Below are 21588 nucleotides of genomic sequence, written 5' to 3' on the forward strand. Positions count from 1 at the left end.
AAAGCACTAGCCTTTCACTCTTCACACCTGTATTTCCGCGTCAGTATCGCGACAATAACTTGGTTGGGTGCCTCCTATAGTGGGCACTTGAAATCTCCAATTTGCAGTCCTAGTTTGACTCGAGTCTAGAATTTTGCCCCAAATTAGTAACCCTATGCCGCCTTGGGTCTGAATTCTTGCCTCATTCACAACTTCGGAATGCATTAGGCCCTTCATAAGGATTAAGTTTATATAATTTCAGAACACTAACACATGGATAGCATTAAGGGTGTTGTTCTTTCTATTTCAGGGTTAAGGGTTGTCTCCATGATTGAGCAAGCCCAACCAGCAGGATTTAATACCGTAACCTCAGGTTTAATGTAAGGTTTCAAGCCTTAATGAATGTGCTCTCCAGGACTTCCTCCAGCAACCCCTCCATAGATGCTGACATAAGCTTGAAATCTTACCAATATTCTGCCACATACCCACATTTTTTTATTTCCAAAAACTATTCGCATAAACTTCATGCCTGTGAAAAGAAACACCTAAGAAATTATTGCTTCTAATCCTTCCAACTCCTAAAAGGATTTCTCACTTCAATCCATTGGAACGACACCAACGCTTCTCCTCCAAAACTCACTCCCGCCACCATTAACTCATTAGCTTCCATCATCTTGTTCATCTTTATGTATTATTTGGCTTGGAAAACTCAACCATCCAGGTTCTCCCCAACCCCCGTAAAAACCATTGGCATCTCCAATCATTGTCCATCCCTCCAAGCTTCTGTGTAGTAGTTTTGTCCAACCCTTGCCATCACTTCTAAAAAAAATTCCGTCTGAGACCTATTTTCTCCTGCTTCTATAGGCAACCTTCTTCTCTTGAAGTTTTCTCTCACAGCCTCATCTCGACCCATCCTCTCCCATGGAAGTCTTCTCCTTCGCATTGGATTTTCCCATGGACCGAACTGATCGCTGATTGTCTTTCAAAGTTCAAAGAACTTAAGCTATAAGCCTTAAACTAAAACTTCCATTGTCTTCTCCATCTTTAGTAGTCTATAACTCAAACTTCATTCATTCCACCTCCTCAAAAATCTTGACTTTTCCCTAATTGTTTTTAGGCTCCGTTGGATCGTACCTCTGATATCAAGTTTATGAGATTACAAGATAACATAGCAAAGGGAGAAAAAATTAATTTTAGAACAATGAAATGGTTAATCATAGAGAAGTAGCTATAATTTCTATTAGAAACACAAAGATACGGATACAAGTGATCACCATTTGAGAGGGTCATTACTCTCCAATAACCAAGTAACATCCATTAACTATCAAATACATATTAATATATGATTAAGTCCCCTAATTTTCCTCCTAGAATATGTTAGATGTATAGGAGGCCTAACAAATTCATTAACACATCAAATACATATTAATATATGATTACATAAATCAAAATTGGTTACTAGTAAAATTGATTAAAAACATCAAATTGAATAAATGATATAAACACATGTTCTATTAAAATCAAAGTAGATTAATCATGTCCAATTTAACAGAGACAAAAGGTGATTTATAAACATGCGATGTATATTATTATTGATAAATAAAATAAAATAAAATCAGCAAACCATACGAATAATATGGTTAATAAAATCAAATAAAATTGATGAGTAGCATGCAATGAACAATTAAAGATCACTTACAAATGAAGAAATGACTTGTACAAGATAGAGTGGTGAATAATGGAATTGATAAAATGGTTGTGAGTCACTTGACTAGGAGCATTACATCCCATGCAAAAGCAGAGAGGAAATTAATTAACTTGGTTAATTGCATTATAGATGCATACAATGAACTCAAACAAATGAAGGATGCAAACAAAACCTACAGTTTTTAAAAGCATAAAATATTGGATGGCATAGGTTTTACCTTAAGTAAAATTTCTTATTGAACCATTTATCATCCGAAAAGAGAACTACCAATTTATGAACCCAGAACCGAATGGTTTCAGGATTCAGGTGCTATTGTAACAAGCTTCTTCACTGTACCATAGACGGTGGATCTTTACCATGCATTCTTTTACATCTGAAGCGCTCCATACAAAAAAATACAGAGGAAAAAAAAATATCACCAAAATATTAAGCAGTGAACTGTAGACAGGCCAAACTACAAAGGCACATCCACAACAAAATTCCTGAGAAGTTTGAAAACATAAGGAAAGAAAAAGCTTTAAATGTTGGCCGTAGAGAGAAAATAAAATAAAATAAAATAAAATGTTGATTTCACCTGAACAACAAAATATAGCATAATCCATTAAATCTTTGAAAACAACAAAAACATAAGCTTGCAATCAGAAGTTACCAAATCAAGCAAAAAAATATCACTATAAATTAAGTTGCCTTGCAAAGAAACATGTTGCCAAATTAGTTAAAAAAAAAACAGTTGGTAACTTTATCAAATAAATAATTATTGCGTCAGCTACTGTTTTTCGGAGTGCCAATAATTATGTCAGAACTTAACAGGAGATCCTCCTCTGAAACTAAATAAAAAAAATTAAAGAAAAAAGATTTAAAATCTCAGTTAGTCCAGAAAATATACAAGATATGTTTTTTTTTTTATTTTTTTTTAAAGTTAGTAACATCAAACTAACCACTTAATTTTGTACAAGAGAAACTCAGACAATCATAACATAAAGAAGAAATATTGAATTTGCACCTTGAACTGAAACATTATTTAATATATTTAGCTACGATCATATACCACAAATAAGGTTGGTAAATTTCTAGTGCTGCTAATAACCAATAATATGATGGTGAATATCAAACTCAAGTGCACATAACTTCACATTGAAGATAAAGAATGCCATTATGTTGGAACAACAAGAGGCATGAATTATATATTAAAAAACAGGTTTCACCTAACTCAAAAGGCATTATACATTCAAATTTAAAAAAACCTCACAAATAATAGCAACAAAATTATGAAAGAAGTCACAGCCGCTGATATAGCCATCAAGTGAACCATGAAAGCAAAAAAAAACCTCACAAATAATAGCAATAACATTACCAAAAAGATCTGCTGATATAGCCACCAAGTGAACCATGAAAACAAAGCAAAAAAATTTTTTTAAAAAAATAACCTCACAAATAATAGCAACAACATTACCAAATAATAATAAAGCAAAAAAGTGGAAGGAGCAGTACTTATTAGGCCACTATTTTTACCGATACTGTTAGCTCCTTTTGCAATGTATTATATATATATATATACCGGTTGGTTTGAACGAATTTGTGACTAATAATCATCAACTTGGGACTAAAGAAAAACTACACAATGAAATTGCCAATAATATGCGTGTCATTAAAAAATGGAGGAGTTCAAGAGTTTGAATGCATGCAAAATTAATATTAAGTAACAAAAAAAAAAGCCTTAAAAATTAGTCTACATGCATCAAATGAAATGCAGATTTCATTAAGATGCTCATTGTTATATAAAATATATGATCACAAGGATTGAAGTTCAGAAATTAATCACACATTATGCAGCAAACAAAACAGTGCCACACATAAATATGGATTATGAAATATTAACATAAAAGACAAAACATGTGATATCTTCAAGATAATCCAAAATGCCATGAGCATAATTGTAAATAACTACGATATATACACCACTTATCACCACCATGTGTGGATGAGGAATAAATTGAATGTCGTGCTAGAAAGATAAGGAAATTTAAGTAAGCTATAAAATTAAAAAAAACTGAACCATTAAAGATAAACCTTTATATCATATGCATGCTAAATTGTTGTACATAAAAATTGCATTATTATCACCATGCATTTAGCTAATAATCATGCATTTTTCCTAGTCTTCGTAATGATTTCCCTTTTCTTTTTTTGTACAAACAACTCCTTTTAGCTATTTTGGTTGTACAAAGCTAGAACTGACTGAGAAACCCTGGAGACTGAGAATCAACCTTTCTAAAGATACACAACTCGCCTGTGGTCTGCGGAAAGTACCTGTGGTCTGTAAAGCTAACTGGGGCCCAACTCCTATCACATGGCTATAAAAAGACAACATGAAAGGGTTTTTAGGGTAAAAAAGACAGGGAGCAAGTGGCTGGCGGTTGGGAAAAGAAGAAAGGAAGTTCTGAAGGCTTTGAAAGAGTCTGAAGAAGGAGAGAAGAGCTGGAGGACTGAAGATCGGATCCTTGTAGTCATTATAGGGAGTCTTCTAAGCTCTGTTGTGCTATGTCTGGCATACTCTTATTATTCCTATTTTTCCTTTGTAACTGAGACAATGTGTGTGTAGAACTTTTCTTAGGTTTGGGATTAACCCAAGGTGGTATTTGTTTGATGTGTTGATACTTTTTGTATGGAGACAATGTGTGTGTAGAACTTTTCTTAGGTTTGGGATTAACCCAAGGTGGTATTTGTTTGATGTGTTGATACTTTTTGTATGGATCTTTTATGCTTAAAGGTAGATTTCTTGAGCTGATTTCTGATTTAAGTACAGAGCTTGTAATTGTGAAAGCATTACTTGCCTATCTTAGAGATCTAGGTTAACTGAAAGGATAACCTGGGCCTTGGAACCTCTTAAATCACCCTGAATTTACTGAAAGGTAATTCTTGAGGGTTTATCTCTTAATCACTGTCCTTATTAAGGTTTTGAGAAGGGTTTATCTACCACGAAAGTAGGAGATAGCCTTAATCAAGACCAACTTGTTATCTTTTGAATGAAAGTGACAAGTAGCTTAGGATTAATGCCCTTCAAGAGATTTGCCCAAACCCAGTTTAGATCCGAACACATCATTCAATTACACTTTGTGGTGAGTTCCCAAACCTAAGTTCATCTAAACCTGAATCATAATCCACAGCCGTGCATACCTGCGATCCTGATCGTGTTTTATTTTCTGCTACTTGTTGTTCCTACTTTCCATCTTTTTAATTGCCTAGATAACCCATCGTTGCAATTGATTGGTAATCACACTTGGTCCTCGTGGGATCGATACTTTATTACTACTTGGCAAAGCCGTGCGCTTGCGGTTGTGCAACACAAATACGACAGACAAATTAATGTTGTCACTCTAATACTGTGGTTCATGTTCAGTTTTGCATTAGCCTCATTAATTAAGCTCCGTCATATATCATTAAACAACTTTTAGTAGATTGACTCATGGGTTAAGGCCATGGAGGAATGTTCATTTTTTTCTATACTATCTTGATTTCCTTAGGTAGCAAATAATTAGGACAAGCCAAAATCAGCACTGTTTGTTTGAACTCGATGAAAGTACAAAAAAGATCTTCACAGTATAGTTTGCATAATTATGTGAAATGTCCTTACAAGCATTGCTAACAACCAACCAACATTATAATATTCATGCAAAAAAAGAAATATGCCATATATACAATATTATATACAACAAACCAAGCGATCTAACATAGGAAGAATTTTTTGAATTAGTTTCAACAACTAGAGCTATGAGGAGTAACCACTAGTGAGAAGTATAATAAATTGATAACTAAAAAAACACATCAAAGATTCAATATTTTCTAAAATAAATCTGGTGATCAATATAGCATAGACCTTTTTTAAACTTTCAATAAGGCATCTAGAAATAATAATAACCTTTGAAAATAAGACATGCATCAAATATAACATAAAAAAACTAAATAAATATTGTGCCCATATATTTGATATAACATTGACCATACCAAGAGGTTGTAGTTATGCTTCTAGTTTTACACTAACCAACCAAAATATTAGTTTTTAAATAATATACAATGTAGTAAATTATTAGCTAAAACCAGATTCGTATTTGAGGTTAGCACGGGCAAGCATGCATAATGTGTGCAACTTGAACCAAACAATGAGTTTAAAGATCAATAATGATATTTTATATGCATGGGAAATAACAACAAGCAACCATATTGGGTCTAACAAAAAATTACTACCATATCTTGTACAAATTGTTCAAAATGCTAGAGAAGATATTAAGAGTTATTCAGAGGAAAACATCTCAAAAATTTTAGAAATATGCATAGCAATGAAAAATGTTAAAAATGAACCACTCCTTTCAAAGAAAAACAATATTTAAAAGAGAAGAAGTTAAACAAATGGTTGAGAGGTAAGAGGAAGAGTAACATAAGAAAAAGGAGCAAAAGGAGAAAAATAATAATAATAATGCCCGGGAAAAAAAAAGATGAACATAAAGAAGAAAGAAGAGTAGCATAAAAAGATGAATAAGAAAATGAAGAAGAAAGAGGAAGGGTAGTAGAAGAATGAGGAGTAGACAAAAAATAGCATACACGGGAAGAAGAACAAGGGAAAAAAATGAAGAACATAAAAAAGAAAGAAGAGTAGCACATGAAGAAGAAGACAAAAATGAAGATAGAAGCGGTTGAGTAGCAGAAGAAGAAACAGAAGGAAGATAAAAAAAAAATAACATAAACAAGAAGAAGAACACGAAAAACAAACTAAGAACAAAAAAAACAGAAAGAAGAGAAGCATAAGAAAAAAAAGAACTTTGCAGCCTATAAAGTCAACCATAGAACCTCATAGTTGTAAAAAAAGCTTCTTCTCATCAACTTTGAAGGAATGTGGTGATAAATAATCTTTAGCCATCCTAGCTATATGCTATTCCTATACCAGCCCATTGAAGTTGTACACATGAATCATCCAATAATCAAATCAAGTTTACAACAACATTAAGGCATTGATTTAACATATAATTTTTTCCTACCTAGCATTGGAAGCTATAAAATTTGCATGGAAAGAAAAGAAGGGAAAGCTATTATAATTCGAAGAAAGAAAGACATGAAGGCAAGAATACTTGTAGAAAGAAAGAAAGAGAGAGAAAACAAACCTGTTAAGGTTGGAACAATGGCATCCCAATTCACTTCTTCTTTAGGGCACTTCCAATCCGTTGGGGAACATCGGGATCTTTCTTTTTACACATGATGTTATAGCACCGGAGAGTAAGCCGATAAAGGGTTAAGGAACCTTGTCCGACTCAATGACGATGATGGAAATGGGAACCTTGGCATTGCACATCTCCCGATCGCGCAGCGTTCCCGGGCCTCTATAAAACCCTAGAATCCCCAAATGGGACTAGATTACTCTCCAAGAAAAAAGAAGAAGATGAGAAGTTCGCCAAAATGAAGGGCCTGATCTAGGGCTTTATAGACATTTAGGTCCTTTTATTTAATAAAAACATCAATCAGTGTGACAATTTTGTAATTATATTAAGACTTTTAAAAAAAACTACTGCTAGCTAATATTTCAGTAAAATATTTAAAGTGTAATTTACGGATTAAAATGGACAAACAAATATAGTTTTATAAAAAATAAAATATATATTTTGTTTTAAATACCAAATTAAAATAATAACTCTAAACTTTATTACTGATTATAAATTGTAAAATCAATATTTTTTATTATTTAAAAATTTTCATTTCTATAAAAATAAAATATATATTTTGTTTTAAATACCGAATTAAAATAATAACTCTAAACTTTATTAATGATTATAAATTGTAAAATCAATATCTTTTATTAATTAAAATTTTTAATTTCTAATATTCGATACAATTTTTCAGTTAATGACTAGTATTTTTCTTAGATATATACATCCATTCATAATATAGAGAGTTCTAAACTAAAATAGGAAAACATAAACAACAAAACCCTTAATATAATAAACTCCAAAGCTCAAACCCTAAATCCCACACCTCAAACCTTAAACCAAAATCTTGAACCCCAAACCGTGATATCTTGAACACTATACTAGACATCCAAAACTCAACCCCCAAACCCAAACTAAAAAACAAAAACATCAAACCTCAACCATAAACATCGAGCCATGAACATCAAACCGCGATACCAAAACCCCCAGCCCCAAAAACCAAACGTCGAAACCTGAACGACAAACCGAGAACTCTAAGCCATAAACACAAAACCCTGAACATCAAACCACGATACCCAGATGTTTTTGGTGTTTAGGCCTTAGGGTTTAGTGTTTAGGGTTTAGGGGTTTAGGATTTAGGGTTTACGGTTTAGGGTTTAGAACATATATGTATGAGTGAGCACACACGCGCACACACTACAAACCGAGCTCAATATTGCTACAATAATTTCTAAGACAAGAAAAGAATGTAGGCAAATGAGTCTTAAAACAATCTATCCTTTTTATTTCAAAACATGGATATATGTTACCATGATAATAGCAAATAATAAATTTATTTTCTTCTAGACATTTAGCAAAAGCTGAAAAAGGTTCGAAGTTCATACATATATGTTAGGTTTAGAATGTATTTATAAAGTAATTACATTATGCAAGAAATGACCTGCAATTAATAAAACCAAGAAAAATCATAGAACTTATAAATGAGCTTATTTCTTGAGAATTTGAAGAAAAATGCCATCTGCAAACAATGTTGAAAAAAACAGATAAACATCATATTAATATCCAATTTAGAGAATTTCTGTCAAATGTGAAAGAACTACTTTGTTCGCTTCAATTGTGCATGTTGTGCATCAAACTATTGATGAAATTTCACATTTTCTACAAACACTCGTAGATCTGTAGAGGATCATTTGAGTAAACAACAAGTCATATATGATATTTCTAAAAACAGGCTCTTAGAAATCACAACTAGATTTGTTGGGTACCACATATACGATAAATTGGAAAGTAACTAATCAGCATAATAGAAACTAGTTGATTAATATTTGATGCAACTAACTACAAAAAATTATTGGACCCAAACCAAAGAAAAAAAATCACATAATTGAGTGACAAGTAATAAATGCACAAAAATTTAAACATAGAGGATCTCTAGAAATGACATCATTAATATACAAAACTCATCTGTGAATTAAAAAATGGAATCATATGGGAACATCACCTACGAACCTATAATTGTTATTTGTTAAAATAAAAAAAAGAAGATATGCACTTGCAATTACATTACCTTCTAGAAAAAGCACATCAAAAATTGATGAATATCATAAATGCAACTATATCATAATATAAAATATAAATAAGCCAGCATAAATTGAAATGGCAACTGAAAACTTTACTAAAGGAAAGCCAAAAGATATAATCAAATATTTGGGTGTCTCTACTAGCATGCCAAACCAATTCCCAACTGATTATAAAAATAAGAATTCCAGAAAAAATCGGATCACACTGGTTTTCAAAACTTAATGATTCTTCTAGATTGTAACGCAATCTAGAAACAGCTTTGATTAAGCGACATAACATTACAAACTAGTAGCAGATCTTGTGTTTAAGTAAAACCAGTAAAATTTTATCAGCACTACAAGAAGTTTAAATTGATTAAATTTAAACAAGTAGCACATTTGCAAGCCAACTCAATAACTCTTTTACGTAAATTGACTACATAGTTAAATTATTCGTGGCTTGTACCCCATTTATGTGGGTCACAAGTTAGTTAGCATGGTAACCAAACTATTGAATCTTCTAATGAAAAACATAGGAAATATGGCTCGCTTTACACATTCACTTAAGAACAAAGATTAAGTTAATGCTAAATCTAAATATACCTTAATTAACAATGGAAAATCATTACAACCACAACATAATTAATCTCCTAGTAAAACCGTTGTTGCCATGATTATTATACAATTAAAATTTACCCCACAATGGGCATGTAAAATTAAACTAGAAGATCTAACTAAAATGAACATATTTGTTAACCTTAAATAAAAGCATCAACTTTTTTGAACAAAAGCCTAACTTTAAACCAAGGAAAAAAAATAAAGAACGTCATTCCCAGATCAAAATATCCATAAAATTTAGGCCGCGGGCCTGGTTCCTAATCCAATACAACCTTAAAATCCAAGGCCAAAACCTAAACTACTATAAACTAAAAATCTTAAAACCCTAATCCCTAAACTAGTATAACATTAAAACCTAAGGCACAAATCCAAATTTCTCAATTAGTATAATCTTAAATCCGAATTTCGGAATAGGGAAGAGGAAATCAAGCACATGCTTGATTATTATATAATTAAAATTTACCCCACAATGGGCATGTAAAATTAAACTAGAAGATCTAACTAAAATGAACATATTTGTTAACCTTAAATAAAAGCATCAACTTTTTTGAACAAAAGCCTAACTTTAAACCAAGGGAAAAAAATAAAGAACGTCATTCCCAGATCAAAATATCCATAAAATTTAGGCCGTGGGCCTGGTTCCTAATCCAATACAACATTAAAAGTTAAAACCCAAGGCCAAAACCTAAACTACTATAAACTAAAAATCTTAAAAACCTAATCCCTAAACTAGTATAACATTAAAACCTAAGGCACAAATCCTAATTTCTCAATTAGTATAATCTTAAATCCGAATTTCAGAATAGGGAAGAGGAAATCAAGCACAGGCTTGAGATACTCTCCCCACACACACAAATAAAAATCCTGTCCTACACTTCACTTAAGTAATGATCTCAAACTAAAGAAAGTTTCTTAGATCAATTAATTTTTATAAATTTGTGATTTTTTATAAACAATATGCAGCATAAATCAAACTAACTAAAGAAATTAGTTCATTGATATTCTAGGTAATTAAACTTGAATGATTAATTAATGGCGCACAAAAACATGAAGACACCCTATTTTTTTTTTAACCATAAATACAAAGTTCAATTTTGAATACCGGGGTTTGAAAACTTCGAGGACACAAATATGCAGTCTTGTATCTAGAATAATTACCACCTTGAATAAAATACAAATAAAGAAGGCAGAATTTGTAAAAAGATGGTGAAACTCATTAACACAAAACACCACAAAGATAGAATTTTAGTTTTCAGTGCAAAGAAAGAAATATAACAATAATGGTGGATTGGGATGGTTTATGATTGTGATGATTGTAATATGAAAGGTTTGAGAGAAGAATATAAGATGCATTTCTTCAAAAGTTGACTAGCATATAATGCGTACACCCCTACTATGCAATTTAATCAAATGGGCATTGATCAAGCAGGATTGACAACTCTGTTTTCAAGCCATATGGTAGATGGTTCCAACCACAGTTGGTACATTGTTTGGTAGTTTTCAGCTATAAGCTTGTAGTTATACACCATAGATTCTGACACTTTTAATGACAATATATAGCAGAAGAGTAAGTCATTCCCAGTTAAATCCAAGTTCAACAAAGCATCATCAAAATGCTTAAAAGGACAAAACAAGGGATTGGACTAACATACAAAGTTAATGACCGGTAAAGATCTACTGAGACTTAAAAACTTGGAAGGAATTATTTGGTGAACTATAAAGGCCTGACACCAAGATAGATAGCAAAGTTTAACATGGTTACTTGAGTAATTGATAGAAAGGGTTGACTTTCCTATTTACTTTTTTGTCTATTCCACCTATTTTCGTGTCATCCCAAAAGAATTGTTTATTTCATCAACTTTATTACAAAAAAAAGAAAAAAGAAGAATCTAACATTTGTGAAAGCTTTTGTACAATAAGAATTTTAGTCCCAAGATTCACCTTGGCACTATATTTACACAAAAGAAGACCATCATTGCTCGTCAATTGGAGCAACTGACCATTCTGCAAGAAACCACTTCACCCTTAACATAAACAAATCTAAAAAAATCATGATAACATAAATCCCTTCAATTATCCAAGAACCAACTATAAATCTAAGACAACAATCGCAAAACAAAGATAACATCTTATTTAAATAAAAAGCGAAGAAGTACTTACAATATATTAAATTGAGTAAGGCTATCATAGCTACATCTGTTTTTTAAGAAACTAACTGCATAATGGATAATCCATCTAAAATGAACCGCATAAAAAGTATGTGCATGATTATGACAAAACATTATTTGGTAGGATGTTAAGACATTTTAAGATCAGAGATTATTAAGGATAATGCATAACATAACAAACTAGAACCTAAATGCTGTAATTTAAGACTTTAAATAAAACACGTAACATGTACAAAAAGGGGCATGTATCTTCACTTACAATAGTAGATATATCAAGATGAAAATATATGTAGCATGCAAGCACACACACATAGTAGAAGGAACTTGATATTGTTGTAGCATGTAATTAAAAAAGTTCTTGCATGTCTAATGTGATCCCAGTCATATGATTGATAATATAAACATAAAGAGCATTAGAATAAACTATCCTTTTATTTCAAAACATCAAAATATATGAAAAGCAATTTTAAGTCGACAATAGATATTGTTATATCATTGATAGAAAATAGGTATGTTCTCCAAGATATTTAGCAATAGGTGAAACAAAATTCAAGTTACACCCTTACCTTAGCTTCAGCATGCATCTAATTGGCAATTACATTAAACAAATACCCAAAAAGTTCAATTAAAGAAAAAAAAAAACCCACGAAAACTTGCATGTTTAACTTCTAAATGCATTTGTTTCTCAAGCATCGGAAGAAGAATGGGCCATTAGTAGAAAATTATGAAATAAAAAGATAAAGTTATATGCATATCCTAATAAGGCATTTTTAGCAAAATTTAAAAAAAAACAGTTAATTGCTTTTGATATGTATATTCCAGATCAAATTATTGGTGAAATTTAGCATCTATTATGTTTAATAGTCAAGGATCATCGGAGTAAAGCACAAGCCATATGTGATGTTTTTAAAAGTAGTTTCTTAGAAATCACTACTAAATTAGCAAGATGTCATATAAACTACTCAAGGATCACAACGGTAGAAAGCAAGCCGTATGTGATTCTTTTGAAAAATAGTTTCTTAAAAACCACAACTAGATTAGCAAAATATGTTATATAAACTACTCAAGGAATAAAGAGAAAGCCATATATGATGTTTCTAAAATTAGTTTCTTAGAGATGACAACTACATTAGCCAGACATATGTGTATGCTAAGTTGACTAGGAATTAATTATCCTGATACATACAACTAAATTACCATTTAATACAAATAACTTAAAAATTACTGGACCTCAACAAACGAAGAACTAACATATATGAGTACTTTAGCTAACAAAATGATTTATGGCTCCTCCCAACAACCTACTGCCATCTGTGTGTATTTGACATTAGAAGGGTTACACTACTTAAGATGTTTTATGGTTGAATTGATGAGAAAATAACATAGATGTGGTACTGTTAAAACAACTGATCTTCTATAACGACACCCTTCCAAATTTGTGCAACTGACAAAGAATGTGTTATTATGCCTGCCTGTAAAGTCTGCCATCAATTTTTAGCTGATAAGAAATAACAACACTGAAAGATTGAGCAGGTTGATTTTTTACAGAAGCATCATCCCTACTTGATGAAGATCAATCGTGAAGTCATAAAAATGCTTCCCAAAGCAAAAATAAATAAATATCCTACCATAATATCTAATAATGGATTGATAAAATAACATCAAGAAAACAAGTTTATGAATGCTTTTTATAAACTTGCATAGCTAACACAATGGTCATTTGCTAGTACGAAACTTCCAATCCAAGATAGAAAACAATGAAAGGCACTTGAAACCCTTTAGTTGGAAACACAACAGCAATATTTCGCTTGGAGAATGCCAGTAGTAATAAAGTAAGAATAAGGTCTAAAACTATTATTTGACACGGTCTAGATATAGAAGTAGTCTAGGAATTAAAACTATATTCTCATGAAGTTATACGAAAGGATAGTTTGGTAATTTCATATTTTGATTAGCAAAAGTATGCCAAATCTAGTCAATGAATGAATCAGTTTATTAGCTTAATGTCGTCCTCTTTTGATTGCGATTGTTTAGATTATCCAGGTGTGATTGCCTAGGTTATATTATATCATGAAGTCCTTGAAAAGAGCAATTGAGAGCTTTCACAAATTTAACCGGATCTAATTAAAGACCGTATATGAACCTTTATATATGAAAACTAGCTTAAGCTAGAATTCAAATCCCAACAATAAACAAATGAAATTCAACCATAATCTCAAAAAAAATTATGCTTCAGCAGGTAACAGTATGAAATGATCCACACAGCAAAGAGTGAGAAACAATTTAGAGAAATGAAACCTATAGAACAATTGTTCACGTGTGAAAGGGAGAATTTAAATTGTCTTTAAATAACACAAGGCAGATCCTGTTAATCAATGCATCCTATAAAGCATAACAGTTATGACAATACCAACCTGCCTTTCGTATATTAAGCAATGCATCCTCAGTCAGAATGGATCTCATGAATAGCAACTAGCAATAATGTCAAAACATTGTCAAGAGAATGTTGAATAAGATAGCACTCAGAACAACTGACATTAACAATAGATAATTGGGTTAACAAAATGAAGTCACAAATAACAAAATCAAAATATATGAAAAATGTTAATAATAGCGCATTAACCAGATGAAGTTCTGCTGCAAAATTTACAACCTTAATTAGCTAAGGAGCAAATTGAAGCACACCAGACACCAATCTCTAATAATAGCCTCTCCCAGTCTACAAAGAGGAACTTAAAGATGATAAGTATAAAATCATTAGTGTATCAAAGTAGGTAATAGTTTTTTAATGTCAGCAAGAAGCATTTTAACATGGAATGAAAACAATCAATTAACAACTTATATTAGGTTTGTTTCCAATTGCCAACAATGACACCAATTGCATTTGGTTTGTTTTCAATTCCCAACAAGACCACCAATTATCTTACTAAAAATTTATCTTATTCAATAAATTTATTTAAAAATAAATACTTTTCTTTTAAATTAATAAATAACAATTATAGAGAAATAATGGTTTCTTAATTTAGTCAACCCAAGTTAATTTTTTTTTCCAATTTAATTTTTGAAAAATTAAAGCATGATGGATTTCAAGGGTGATGCAAGAATAAAGACTAGAAAATAATAAGAATCTTATGATGAATATCACCAAGAAGGTCATCGAACTCCCTTGCTTTTTGTAGTATGACAGAAAAGCTATTCATATAAGATATTTCTTTTATTTGATGAATAAATCAAGCAATAGATAATTATATACTGCAAATCCAACCCTGTTGAAGTTTTTCTAGGGTAAAATTGACTATTTCTTGGTCAAAATGCACATTAAAAACCCTGGAAAACAAGTTCATAAATTGGTTTGCTAGTAAACAAGTTCATAACCTTGTCTTGTGACTGTTTGACACAGCGACTAGAATTTTGGTAACAAATGGTTCTGTAAGCTTGTTAGTTTTGTTACATCAGGACCACACTGATTATTTCTTTGGAAGAAATTACATGACAATTCAGAAATTTTGCAAGCTGAATTGGGATGGAAACAAAAGCAGCAATTTATGAACAAGGTTCAGCTCAACTATCTAATAAACAAGCCAAGCGAAAATTAATTTTGTAGTTAGAACTCAAATTAGAGCTGAGCTCAATGATTGCTTGGCGCATTCAAGCTTAGCACAAAATAGTTCTGTGCATTGCATATCATACACTAGATGTAGTTGCATGCTATTCATCTTACTCTAGATACATGAGAACTTGGCTGGTTTGGCTAAAGCTTGCAAATGTAATTGAAAGATGCTGGGTTCAAATCACACTGGCAACTCAAATTCTTGCTAGTTGACTCCAGCTCTTCTCATTCTAGCCATGCCAGAGAACTAGAAAACAATTATTTCAAGCAAAGCTTGAGCTCATTCAAGCTTGGCTCATCAACAACCTAAAGCACAAAGATGGCAATGGTAAATTAAGAAACAAACTTCCGGTTTGGAATTGGTCTAAACCCACTAAAACAAAAGAAGCAATAAATCTCATTAAGAAATAATATTTAGCCAGAGTAGAAATTGTTCTTGCAGGGCACTTATATATCATACTGGGACAAATGAGAGAGTAAGTGTTGGTTTTCTTTTCCAATATTCCAAAATGCTTGAAAAAAAAAAGATGGTTTGGCCTGGTGTCAGAATCTTGGAGATGTTTTCAAATGCATAATAAGACCATAGCTACACACAAAAGGTGCAGAAATGGTATGGAAGAGATTGTTTTTGTAGTTTTCAGTAACTGCAAGAGAAGAAAAATCAGTAATAACTTAAAAAACATGCAACAGGGCAAAACTAAGAGAAAGTGGAATTACAACATAAACATAGAAGAATGCCTCGAATAAATCAGATGAACTAATGATGTCAAGCTTGAGACCAATCTTAATATTGGAGCCACAAGCAACTGTTGCTTGTCAATTCCGATTGGATCTCTTCCCACTCATTGCCACCTTGCTTGAAAGTCCCTAATGAAATGAGTGCAAAAGGCTACACACTAAATCAAACAGTAAAATTGGGAAGAAAGATACTAACTTTTATTTGCATGTCAACAGCCCTGGATGATGCCAGAACATTCTAATACAACCATAGATAGAAGGACCTGAGCACCAACTTTTCCACACTTGTGGCTTATTCTTAACATCAATCCTAGCTCAGCTTGTAGAGTGCTCAATCTCTGGAATGATTGTACAGAACACCATCCATCCTGGAAGAATATGGCAAATGAGGTAGATATAACAAAAACTTACAACAGATTTTACATATCACATGATGCATAACACAAAAGAACAGTAACAACAGTAGATCACAGAAAGACGTAAACCATTCAAGAGACAGGTTTAGTTGATGAGCCAGTGCTCCAAAATCAGAATAAATAAACATGGACTAAAACACAAACGACCTTCAACATGATTGATCTTAAAAAAAACATGAAAATCATCTTTCTCAAAACTAGATAATTAAGGTCTACTTAAAACTGCAAAACAAGTGATTTTCCAGGGATGACAAGGGCACTTCCAAGTAGCAGCAAAGCAGCACTTTGAGCATACCTAAAAGCAGAAATGTTTAGGCTAATAAAGCTAAACAAGCAAACATTAATGATTGAAAATTTAGAGCATAAATAGTATTCATGTATTTCCATCCAAGCTTAAGCTTAAGTATATCAGGGGAAAAAGATACAATGTATAGGGCTCATAAATGATTGAAAAATTACAGCCAAGGAAATGATGAGGAATAGCCCCACAATTGTCATTAGATTTCAGATACGAAAGTCTAATCTACCAAACAGAAAGAAGTTAAATAAAACTGGTAGTAGTCTTTTTAATGCAAAGAAGAGTCTTCCTAGGATAACTCAGGCTTAACAACCCGTCATGAGCATAACATGATCTAGCAGAATTCTACAAGAATAAATGAACCATCCTCTTTGAACGGAAATAATCAAAATGGAGATTGAATTCATTAGCAATAAGAAAGCTTGGAACGCACAACATCATCTTTACATGAGTGTTATATTATTACAACACTAAAAAAAAGTGAGAAAGAAAGTTTTAGAAACCAAAGCTTCAAAGAGGATGGATTAGGGTTTTAGGGTTTAGGGTTTTGGGTTTTGGGTTTTGGGTGAAGTAAGGCCAACAAATGAAAGTGATATCTAATTATAAGATTCAATAAATTAACATTACATATGGCATTGTTGCGTTCTAGTAAACTACAAAGCGCTAAACTAATTTTTCTCTTTCCCAGATAAATCATCAATAAAAATGCAATTGATTTCCTAAAAACCAACTAAGAGGATAATCACATGCATTCTCGATCTTTTAGAAGTGTAAGTATATACTCATAGTGTTGGCCTTACTTATGAACTTTGTATCTAAACTGTTCAACATGAGAAGATCATGATTGTTCTGTAAAACAGTTTTGAGGTCCACAAAATAATATGCAAATATTTCACAGATAATTCATGGTTTATACTGGTTGTAGAAAGGATGAGCATGAACTGTTCTCAATGCCAGATAACCTTGAGGTCGATTGTCTACATAATACAATACAAATGTCAACACTCCAAGCATTGCTAATGCACTATTATTTCTTTCCTATTTAGGCCTATGATTTGGGGAAAAGCTTGGATGTACCAGGAAACTTTGCAACCCTCATGGAAAAGCACAAAAATGGAATGTACCAGTCCTTAGGGGAATTCAAGGTTTGTCCGCCTCTCTCATGGTTCTGATCTTTTTCCTTGAATTGTATGATTTCATACCCAAAACAGAAATAAAAATTTAAATCCTTATTCTTGAATCCATGAATGCTGAATGATGTTTTGAATGTGTCCAACAAGGCATTAGAATCCAATAACCCAGACACCATCCCTTACCGAGAAGTGAGATCAATCTGGATTAGGGTTCCTCATCTTGTTGATGCAAAAGGTTTGCAAACTTGTTGTTCTATTGCAGGCGAAATCTCTTCAAGATCAGGCCATACAGATTTCCCTAAACCCTAAACCGCAGAGAAGGCACTCGCAACTTGACCACAAAAGTATTTCAAGTATAATAAGAAGCCACTGAGATTTGAAACAAGCCCAAGAATTCAACCAAAATGCGTAAAATTTGATTAAAAAAACGAGAAATCAAGATACCGTATGTGATTTCGTGAGCCCTTCCTCGTCTTAGACCAGATTGGATGCCTGTTTGAAAATGAGGCGGTGGTGACACCTTCAGACAAAAGAAGTAGCGGCGAGCAAGTGATAGAGAAGGATGGAGAAAGAGGAGGAGGCGGCGGCAGTAGTTGTGTCGACAACAACGAACCAATTAAAGAGAGAGAAAAGACACGAGGATTATTAAGAATTTTCATTTTTTTTTTTTTTGGAGCATTTGCAAATTACCCATCATTATTTATTAATAAGTGAAATTTATATTTAGTATTAACTCAAATTTAAAAAAAATAAAATTCATTTGAAATCCTTTGACGTGGAAACAGCATCTTCAAATAAAAATCATATGAAGCTTTTGTTAGAATTATACTTATATTTTATAACTATATTAATTATTAATATAAAATTATAACTACTAGTACTTTTTATAAGAAATATTGATAATAATCAATTTTCTATTGAGCTTCATGTTACGTAGTAATTGAAGTCACCAACTGTTTCATCATCACAACTATAGCTTCCAACAGATAATGCGATGTCTTTCTCTTAACCCTTAAATGTTTTATAAAAGTTATTATCCAAAATAGATTGATATAGTCAGTGAGAAAGGATTATAAGGTTACTTAAGAGCATTTACCATAACTATTATTTTAGTAGTCCCTCTCTTTATAAGTGTAAATAAAACATAAATGTATAATTTTCTTGTAAAAAAAATGAAAACATTTTGTATATTTTACACTTTCTTGCAGAAATAGAGATTTTCTATAGTAATTTTTTTTAAATATGAAATGATTTTTTTAAAATTTTTTAATTTAAAATTTTTCACCCACCCAAATTTAATGCATATTTCTAAAGAGCATTATTGAATTTTATTTGTCATTTTTGCATTTTTTAAAGAATTCTTTTGAAAAAAAATTCAAAAATATACATTAGCGCATATTAAGTTAGGCCTTAGGAAGGTTTTGTTTCAAAACTGTAGGATAAAAATTTTAAATTAAAAGGTAAAATATCTAGATAGTCACCCAATTATTTGGGTATAACTATTTGGTTATTAAATTATAAAAAATTTCAATTGGGTCACCCAACCATAGAATTACAATCAATGGTTCACTGGTGTTCGCTCTATTAATGGTGTGTTTATGTGGCGGAATACGTCACCTATTTTCTTACCACGTCAGCAGTGCTATATGGTTACTAAAAACATCATTTTTCTCCCCAACACTTCCATGTAGCTAATGATGCCACGTGGAATGCCACGATATTTAACATTAGCATGCTAGCTTGACGTAAAATTGGTGGCATGTATCACTAATGTGGCAAAAAATGCGTGACATGGACCACCATGTCAAGCCACCGTTAACGGTGCAGATGGTAGTGACCAAAATAACTACAATTCTTAAGTTGGTGACCAAATTGAAATTTTTTATAATTTAGTGACTTAAATATAGGAACAACCGAATAATTGAGTAACTATTTAAGTATTTTACCCTAAAATTACTAAACTTGAATGAGTAATAGCGTATAGACATCATAGAATCCAAACCTCAAAACCATGGAATTCAAATATCAAACATTGAACGTTGAACCGCAAACATTGAGGATTAAATTGAACACCAAAAACCTAAACTACAAACCCCAAACTCGGAACCCGTAAAGTCAAACTATAAACACTTAACCATGAACTCCGACACCCGAAAACCCAAACACAACCCCTAAATAGCAAACCACGAAACACAAAAATCCGACAGAATCCGAAACCCCAAACCTTGAAACTGAAACCGAAACCAAAACCCGAGAGGCCCAAACAGTGATACCACAAAGTGCAAACCCAAAACCCTAATAGCCAAACCTCAAACCTAAAACCCTAAATGAAAAACAATAAATTAAAAACGCCGAACCCTAAACATTAAAACTAGATCCCAAACCTTGATGCCCGATGCCCCAATCCCAGAAACCCAAACCCCAATCAGTAAACCACAAATACTGAACACCCAACCCTGAACCCTGAACAACAAAACACGAATCCTGATAGCCAAAGCCCTAACCATAAACCCTTAATCCCAAACCAAACCTAAAACCTAAAACCTAAAACGCTAAACCTCAAACCAAAAACCTTAATCGAACCACACAATGAAATATCCTAGAAAATAAACTTTGAAAAGCAAACATCAAACACAAAACCCCAAATCCCAAATCATGAACACCAAACCTTCAACCTAAAACAATTGAGGTTTAGGGTTTTAGGGTTTGGGGTTTTGGTTTTTGGGGTAAGGGGTTTAGGGGTTGGGGTTTAGGGTTTAGAGTCAAATATAAAGTTGTATTGTTGTTTTGACTAATTAAGCAATAAACACGACTTCTGAGCTAACAATTGAGTAAACAACATAATGCATGGTTGTTAGCTACATAATCAAAGGAATTATCAAGAATATAACTTCATCAACTTCATCCATATAGTTGGTCAACAAGCATATTTGACAAAGAAGAATCTACATTGTTGGTAACACTTGGTTTTAAGATCATGACAAATCCAAGTTCTATCCTATGATACAAGGTTATATTACAGATTAAGGGAATGATGTTCCCAATGGTACTAAGCTCACAAACAAATGAATATTAAAACTATGCTAAAGTGAAACTCATGTAACTTCAAGACATAGCTGCTGAAGAAATAACAAATTGGATTGTTATTTGACAATGCAATGAAGAGAATCATCTAGAATAGAAGTCCATTTATGTAAATTGTCAATGAACAACTTCTGTGTTAAAAACACCTTATATCTTTGATAAGGAGCAAAATGACATGCAACTTCTATCCAGTGTAATCAGATTATAGATTATATTGAGGATTGAGAGGATACTAATCTTAAAATATATATGTATATATATATATATATTAAATCATGCTAAAGAATGTCAGCAATAATGATGTGAAGTGCCTGCAATAATTTATACTTAATGAAGTAAAAAAATACAAAACAACCTAAAAATAAGAGGTCATCAATATACATAGTTTTTATGGTCTTACCATATTTGTAAACAATCATAACTAAAGAATCTAGAAGTTGGTAGATAGATTTAAAGACAAAAGTGGTCACATTCTGTAGTAAAAAAAAACACATAACCTAAAAATAAGAGGGCACTCAATATAAGTAGTTTTTATGGTCTTACCAATAAACAATCATAACTAAAGAATCTAGAAGTTGGTA

The 21588-nt window shown here is 32.1% G+C and overlaps 1 long non-coding RNA gene across 1 annotated transcript; it reads right to left on the reverse strand.

Moving 5' to 3' along the window:
- Positions 1–1658: 1658 nt before the first annotated feature.
- LOC120253683 lies at positions 1659–18520 on the reverse strand. Its single transcript, XR_005534369.1, has 4 exons — positions 18368–18520; positions 16273–16444; positions 6844–7069; positions 1659–2060 (listed from the first exon to the last, which is right to left on the reverse strand). It is a non-coding gene; the product is annotated as an uncharacterized LOC120253683 (long non-coding RNA).
- Positions 18521–21588: the final 3068 nt, after the last annotated feature.

The sequence above is a fragment of the Dioscorea cayenensis genome, unplaced genomic scaffold, assembly GCF_009730915.1.
Source record: "Dioscorea cayenensis subsp. rotundata cultivar TDr96_F1 unplaced genomic scaffold, TDr96_F1_v2_PseudoChromosome.rev07_lg8_w22 25.fasta BLBR01000164.1, whole genome shotgun sequence".
Taxonomy (NCBI): Eukaryota; Viridiplantae; Streptophyta; class Magnoliopsida; order Dioscoreales; family Dioscoreaceae; genus Dioscorea; species Dioscorea cayenensis.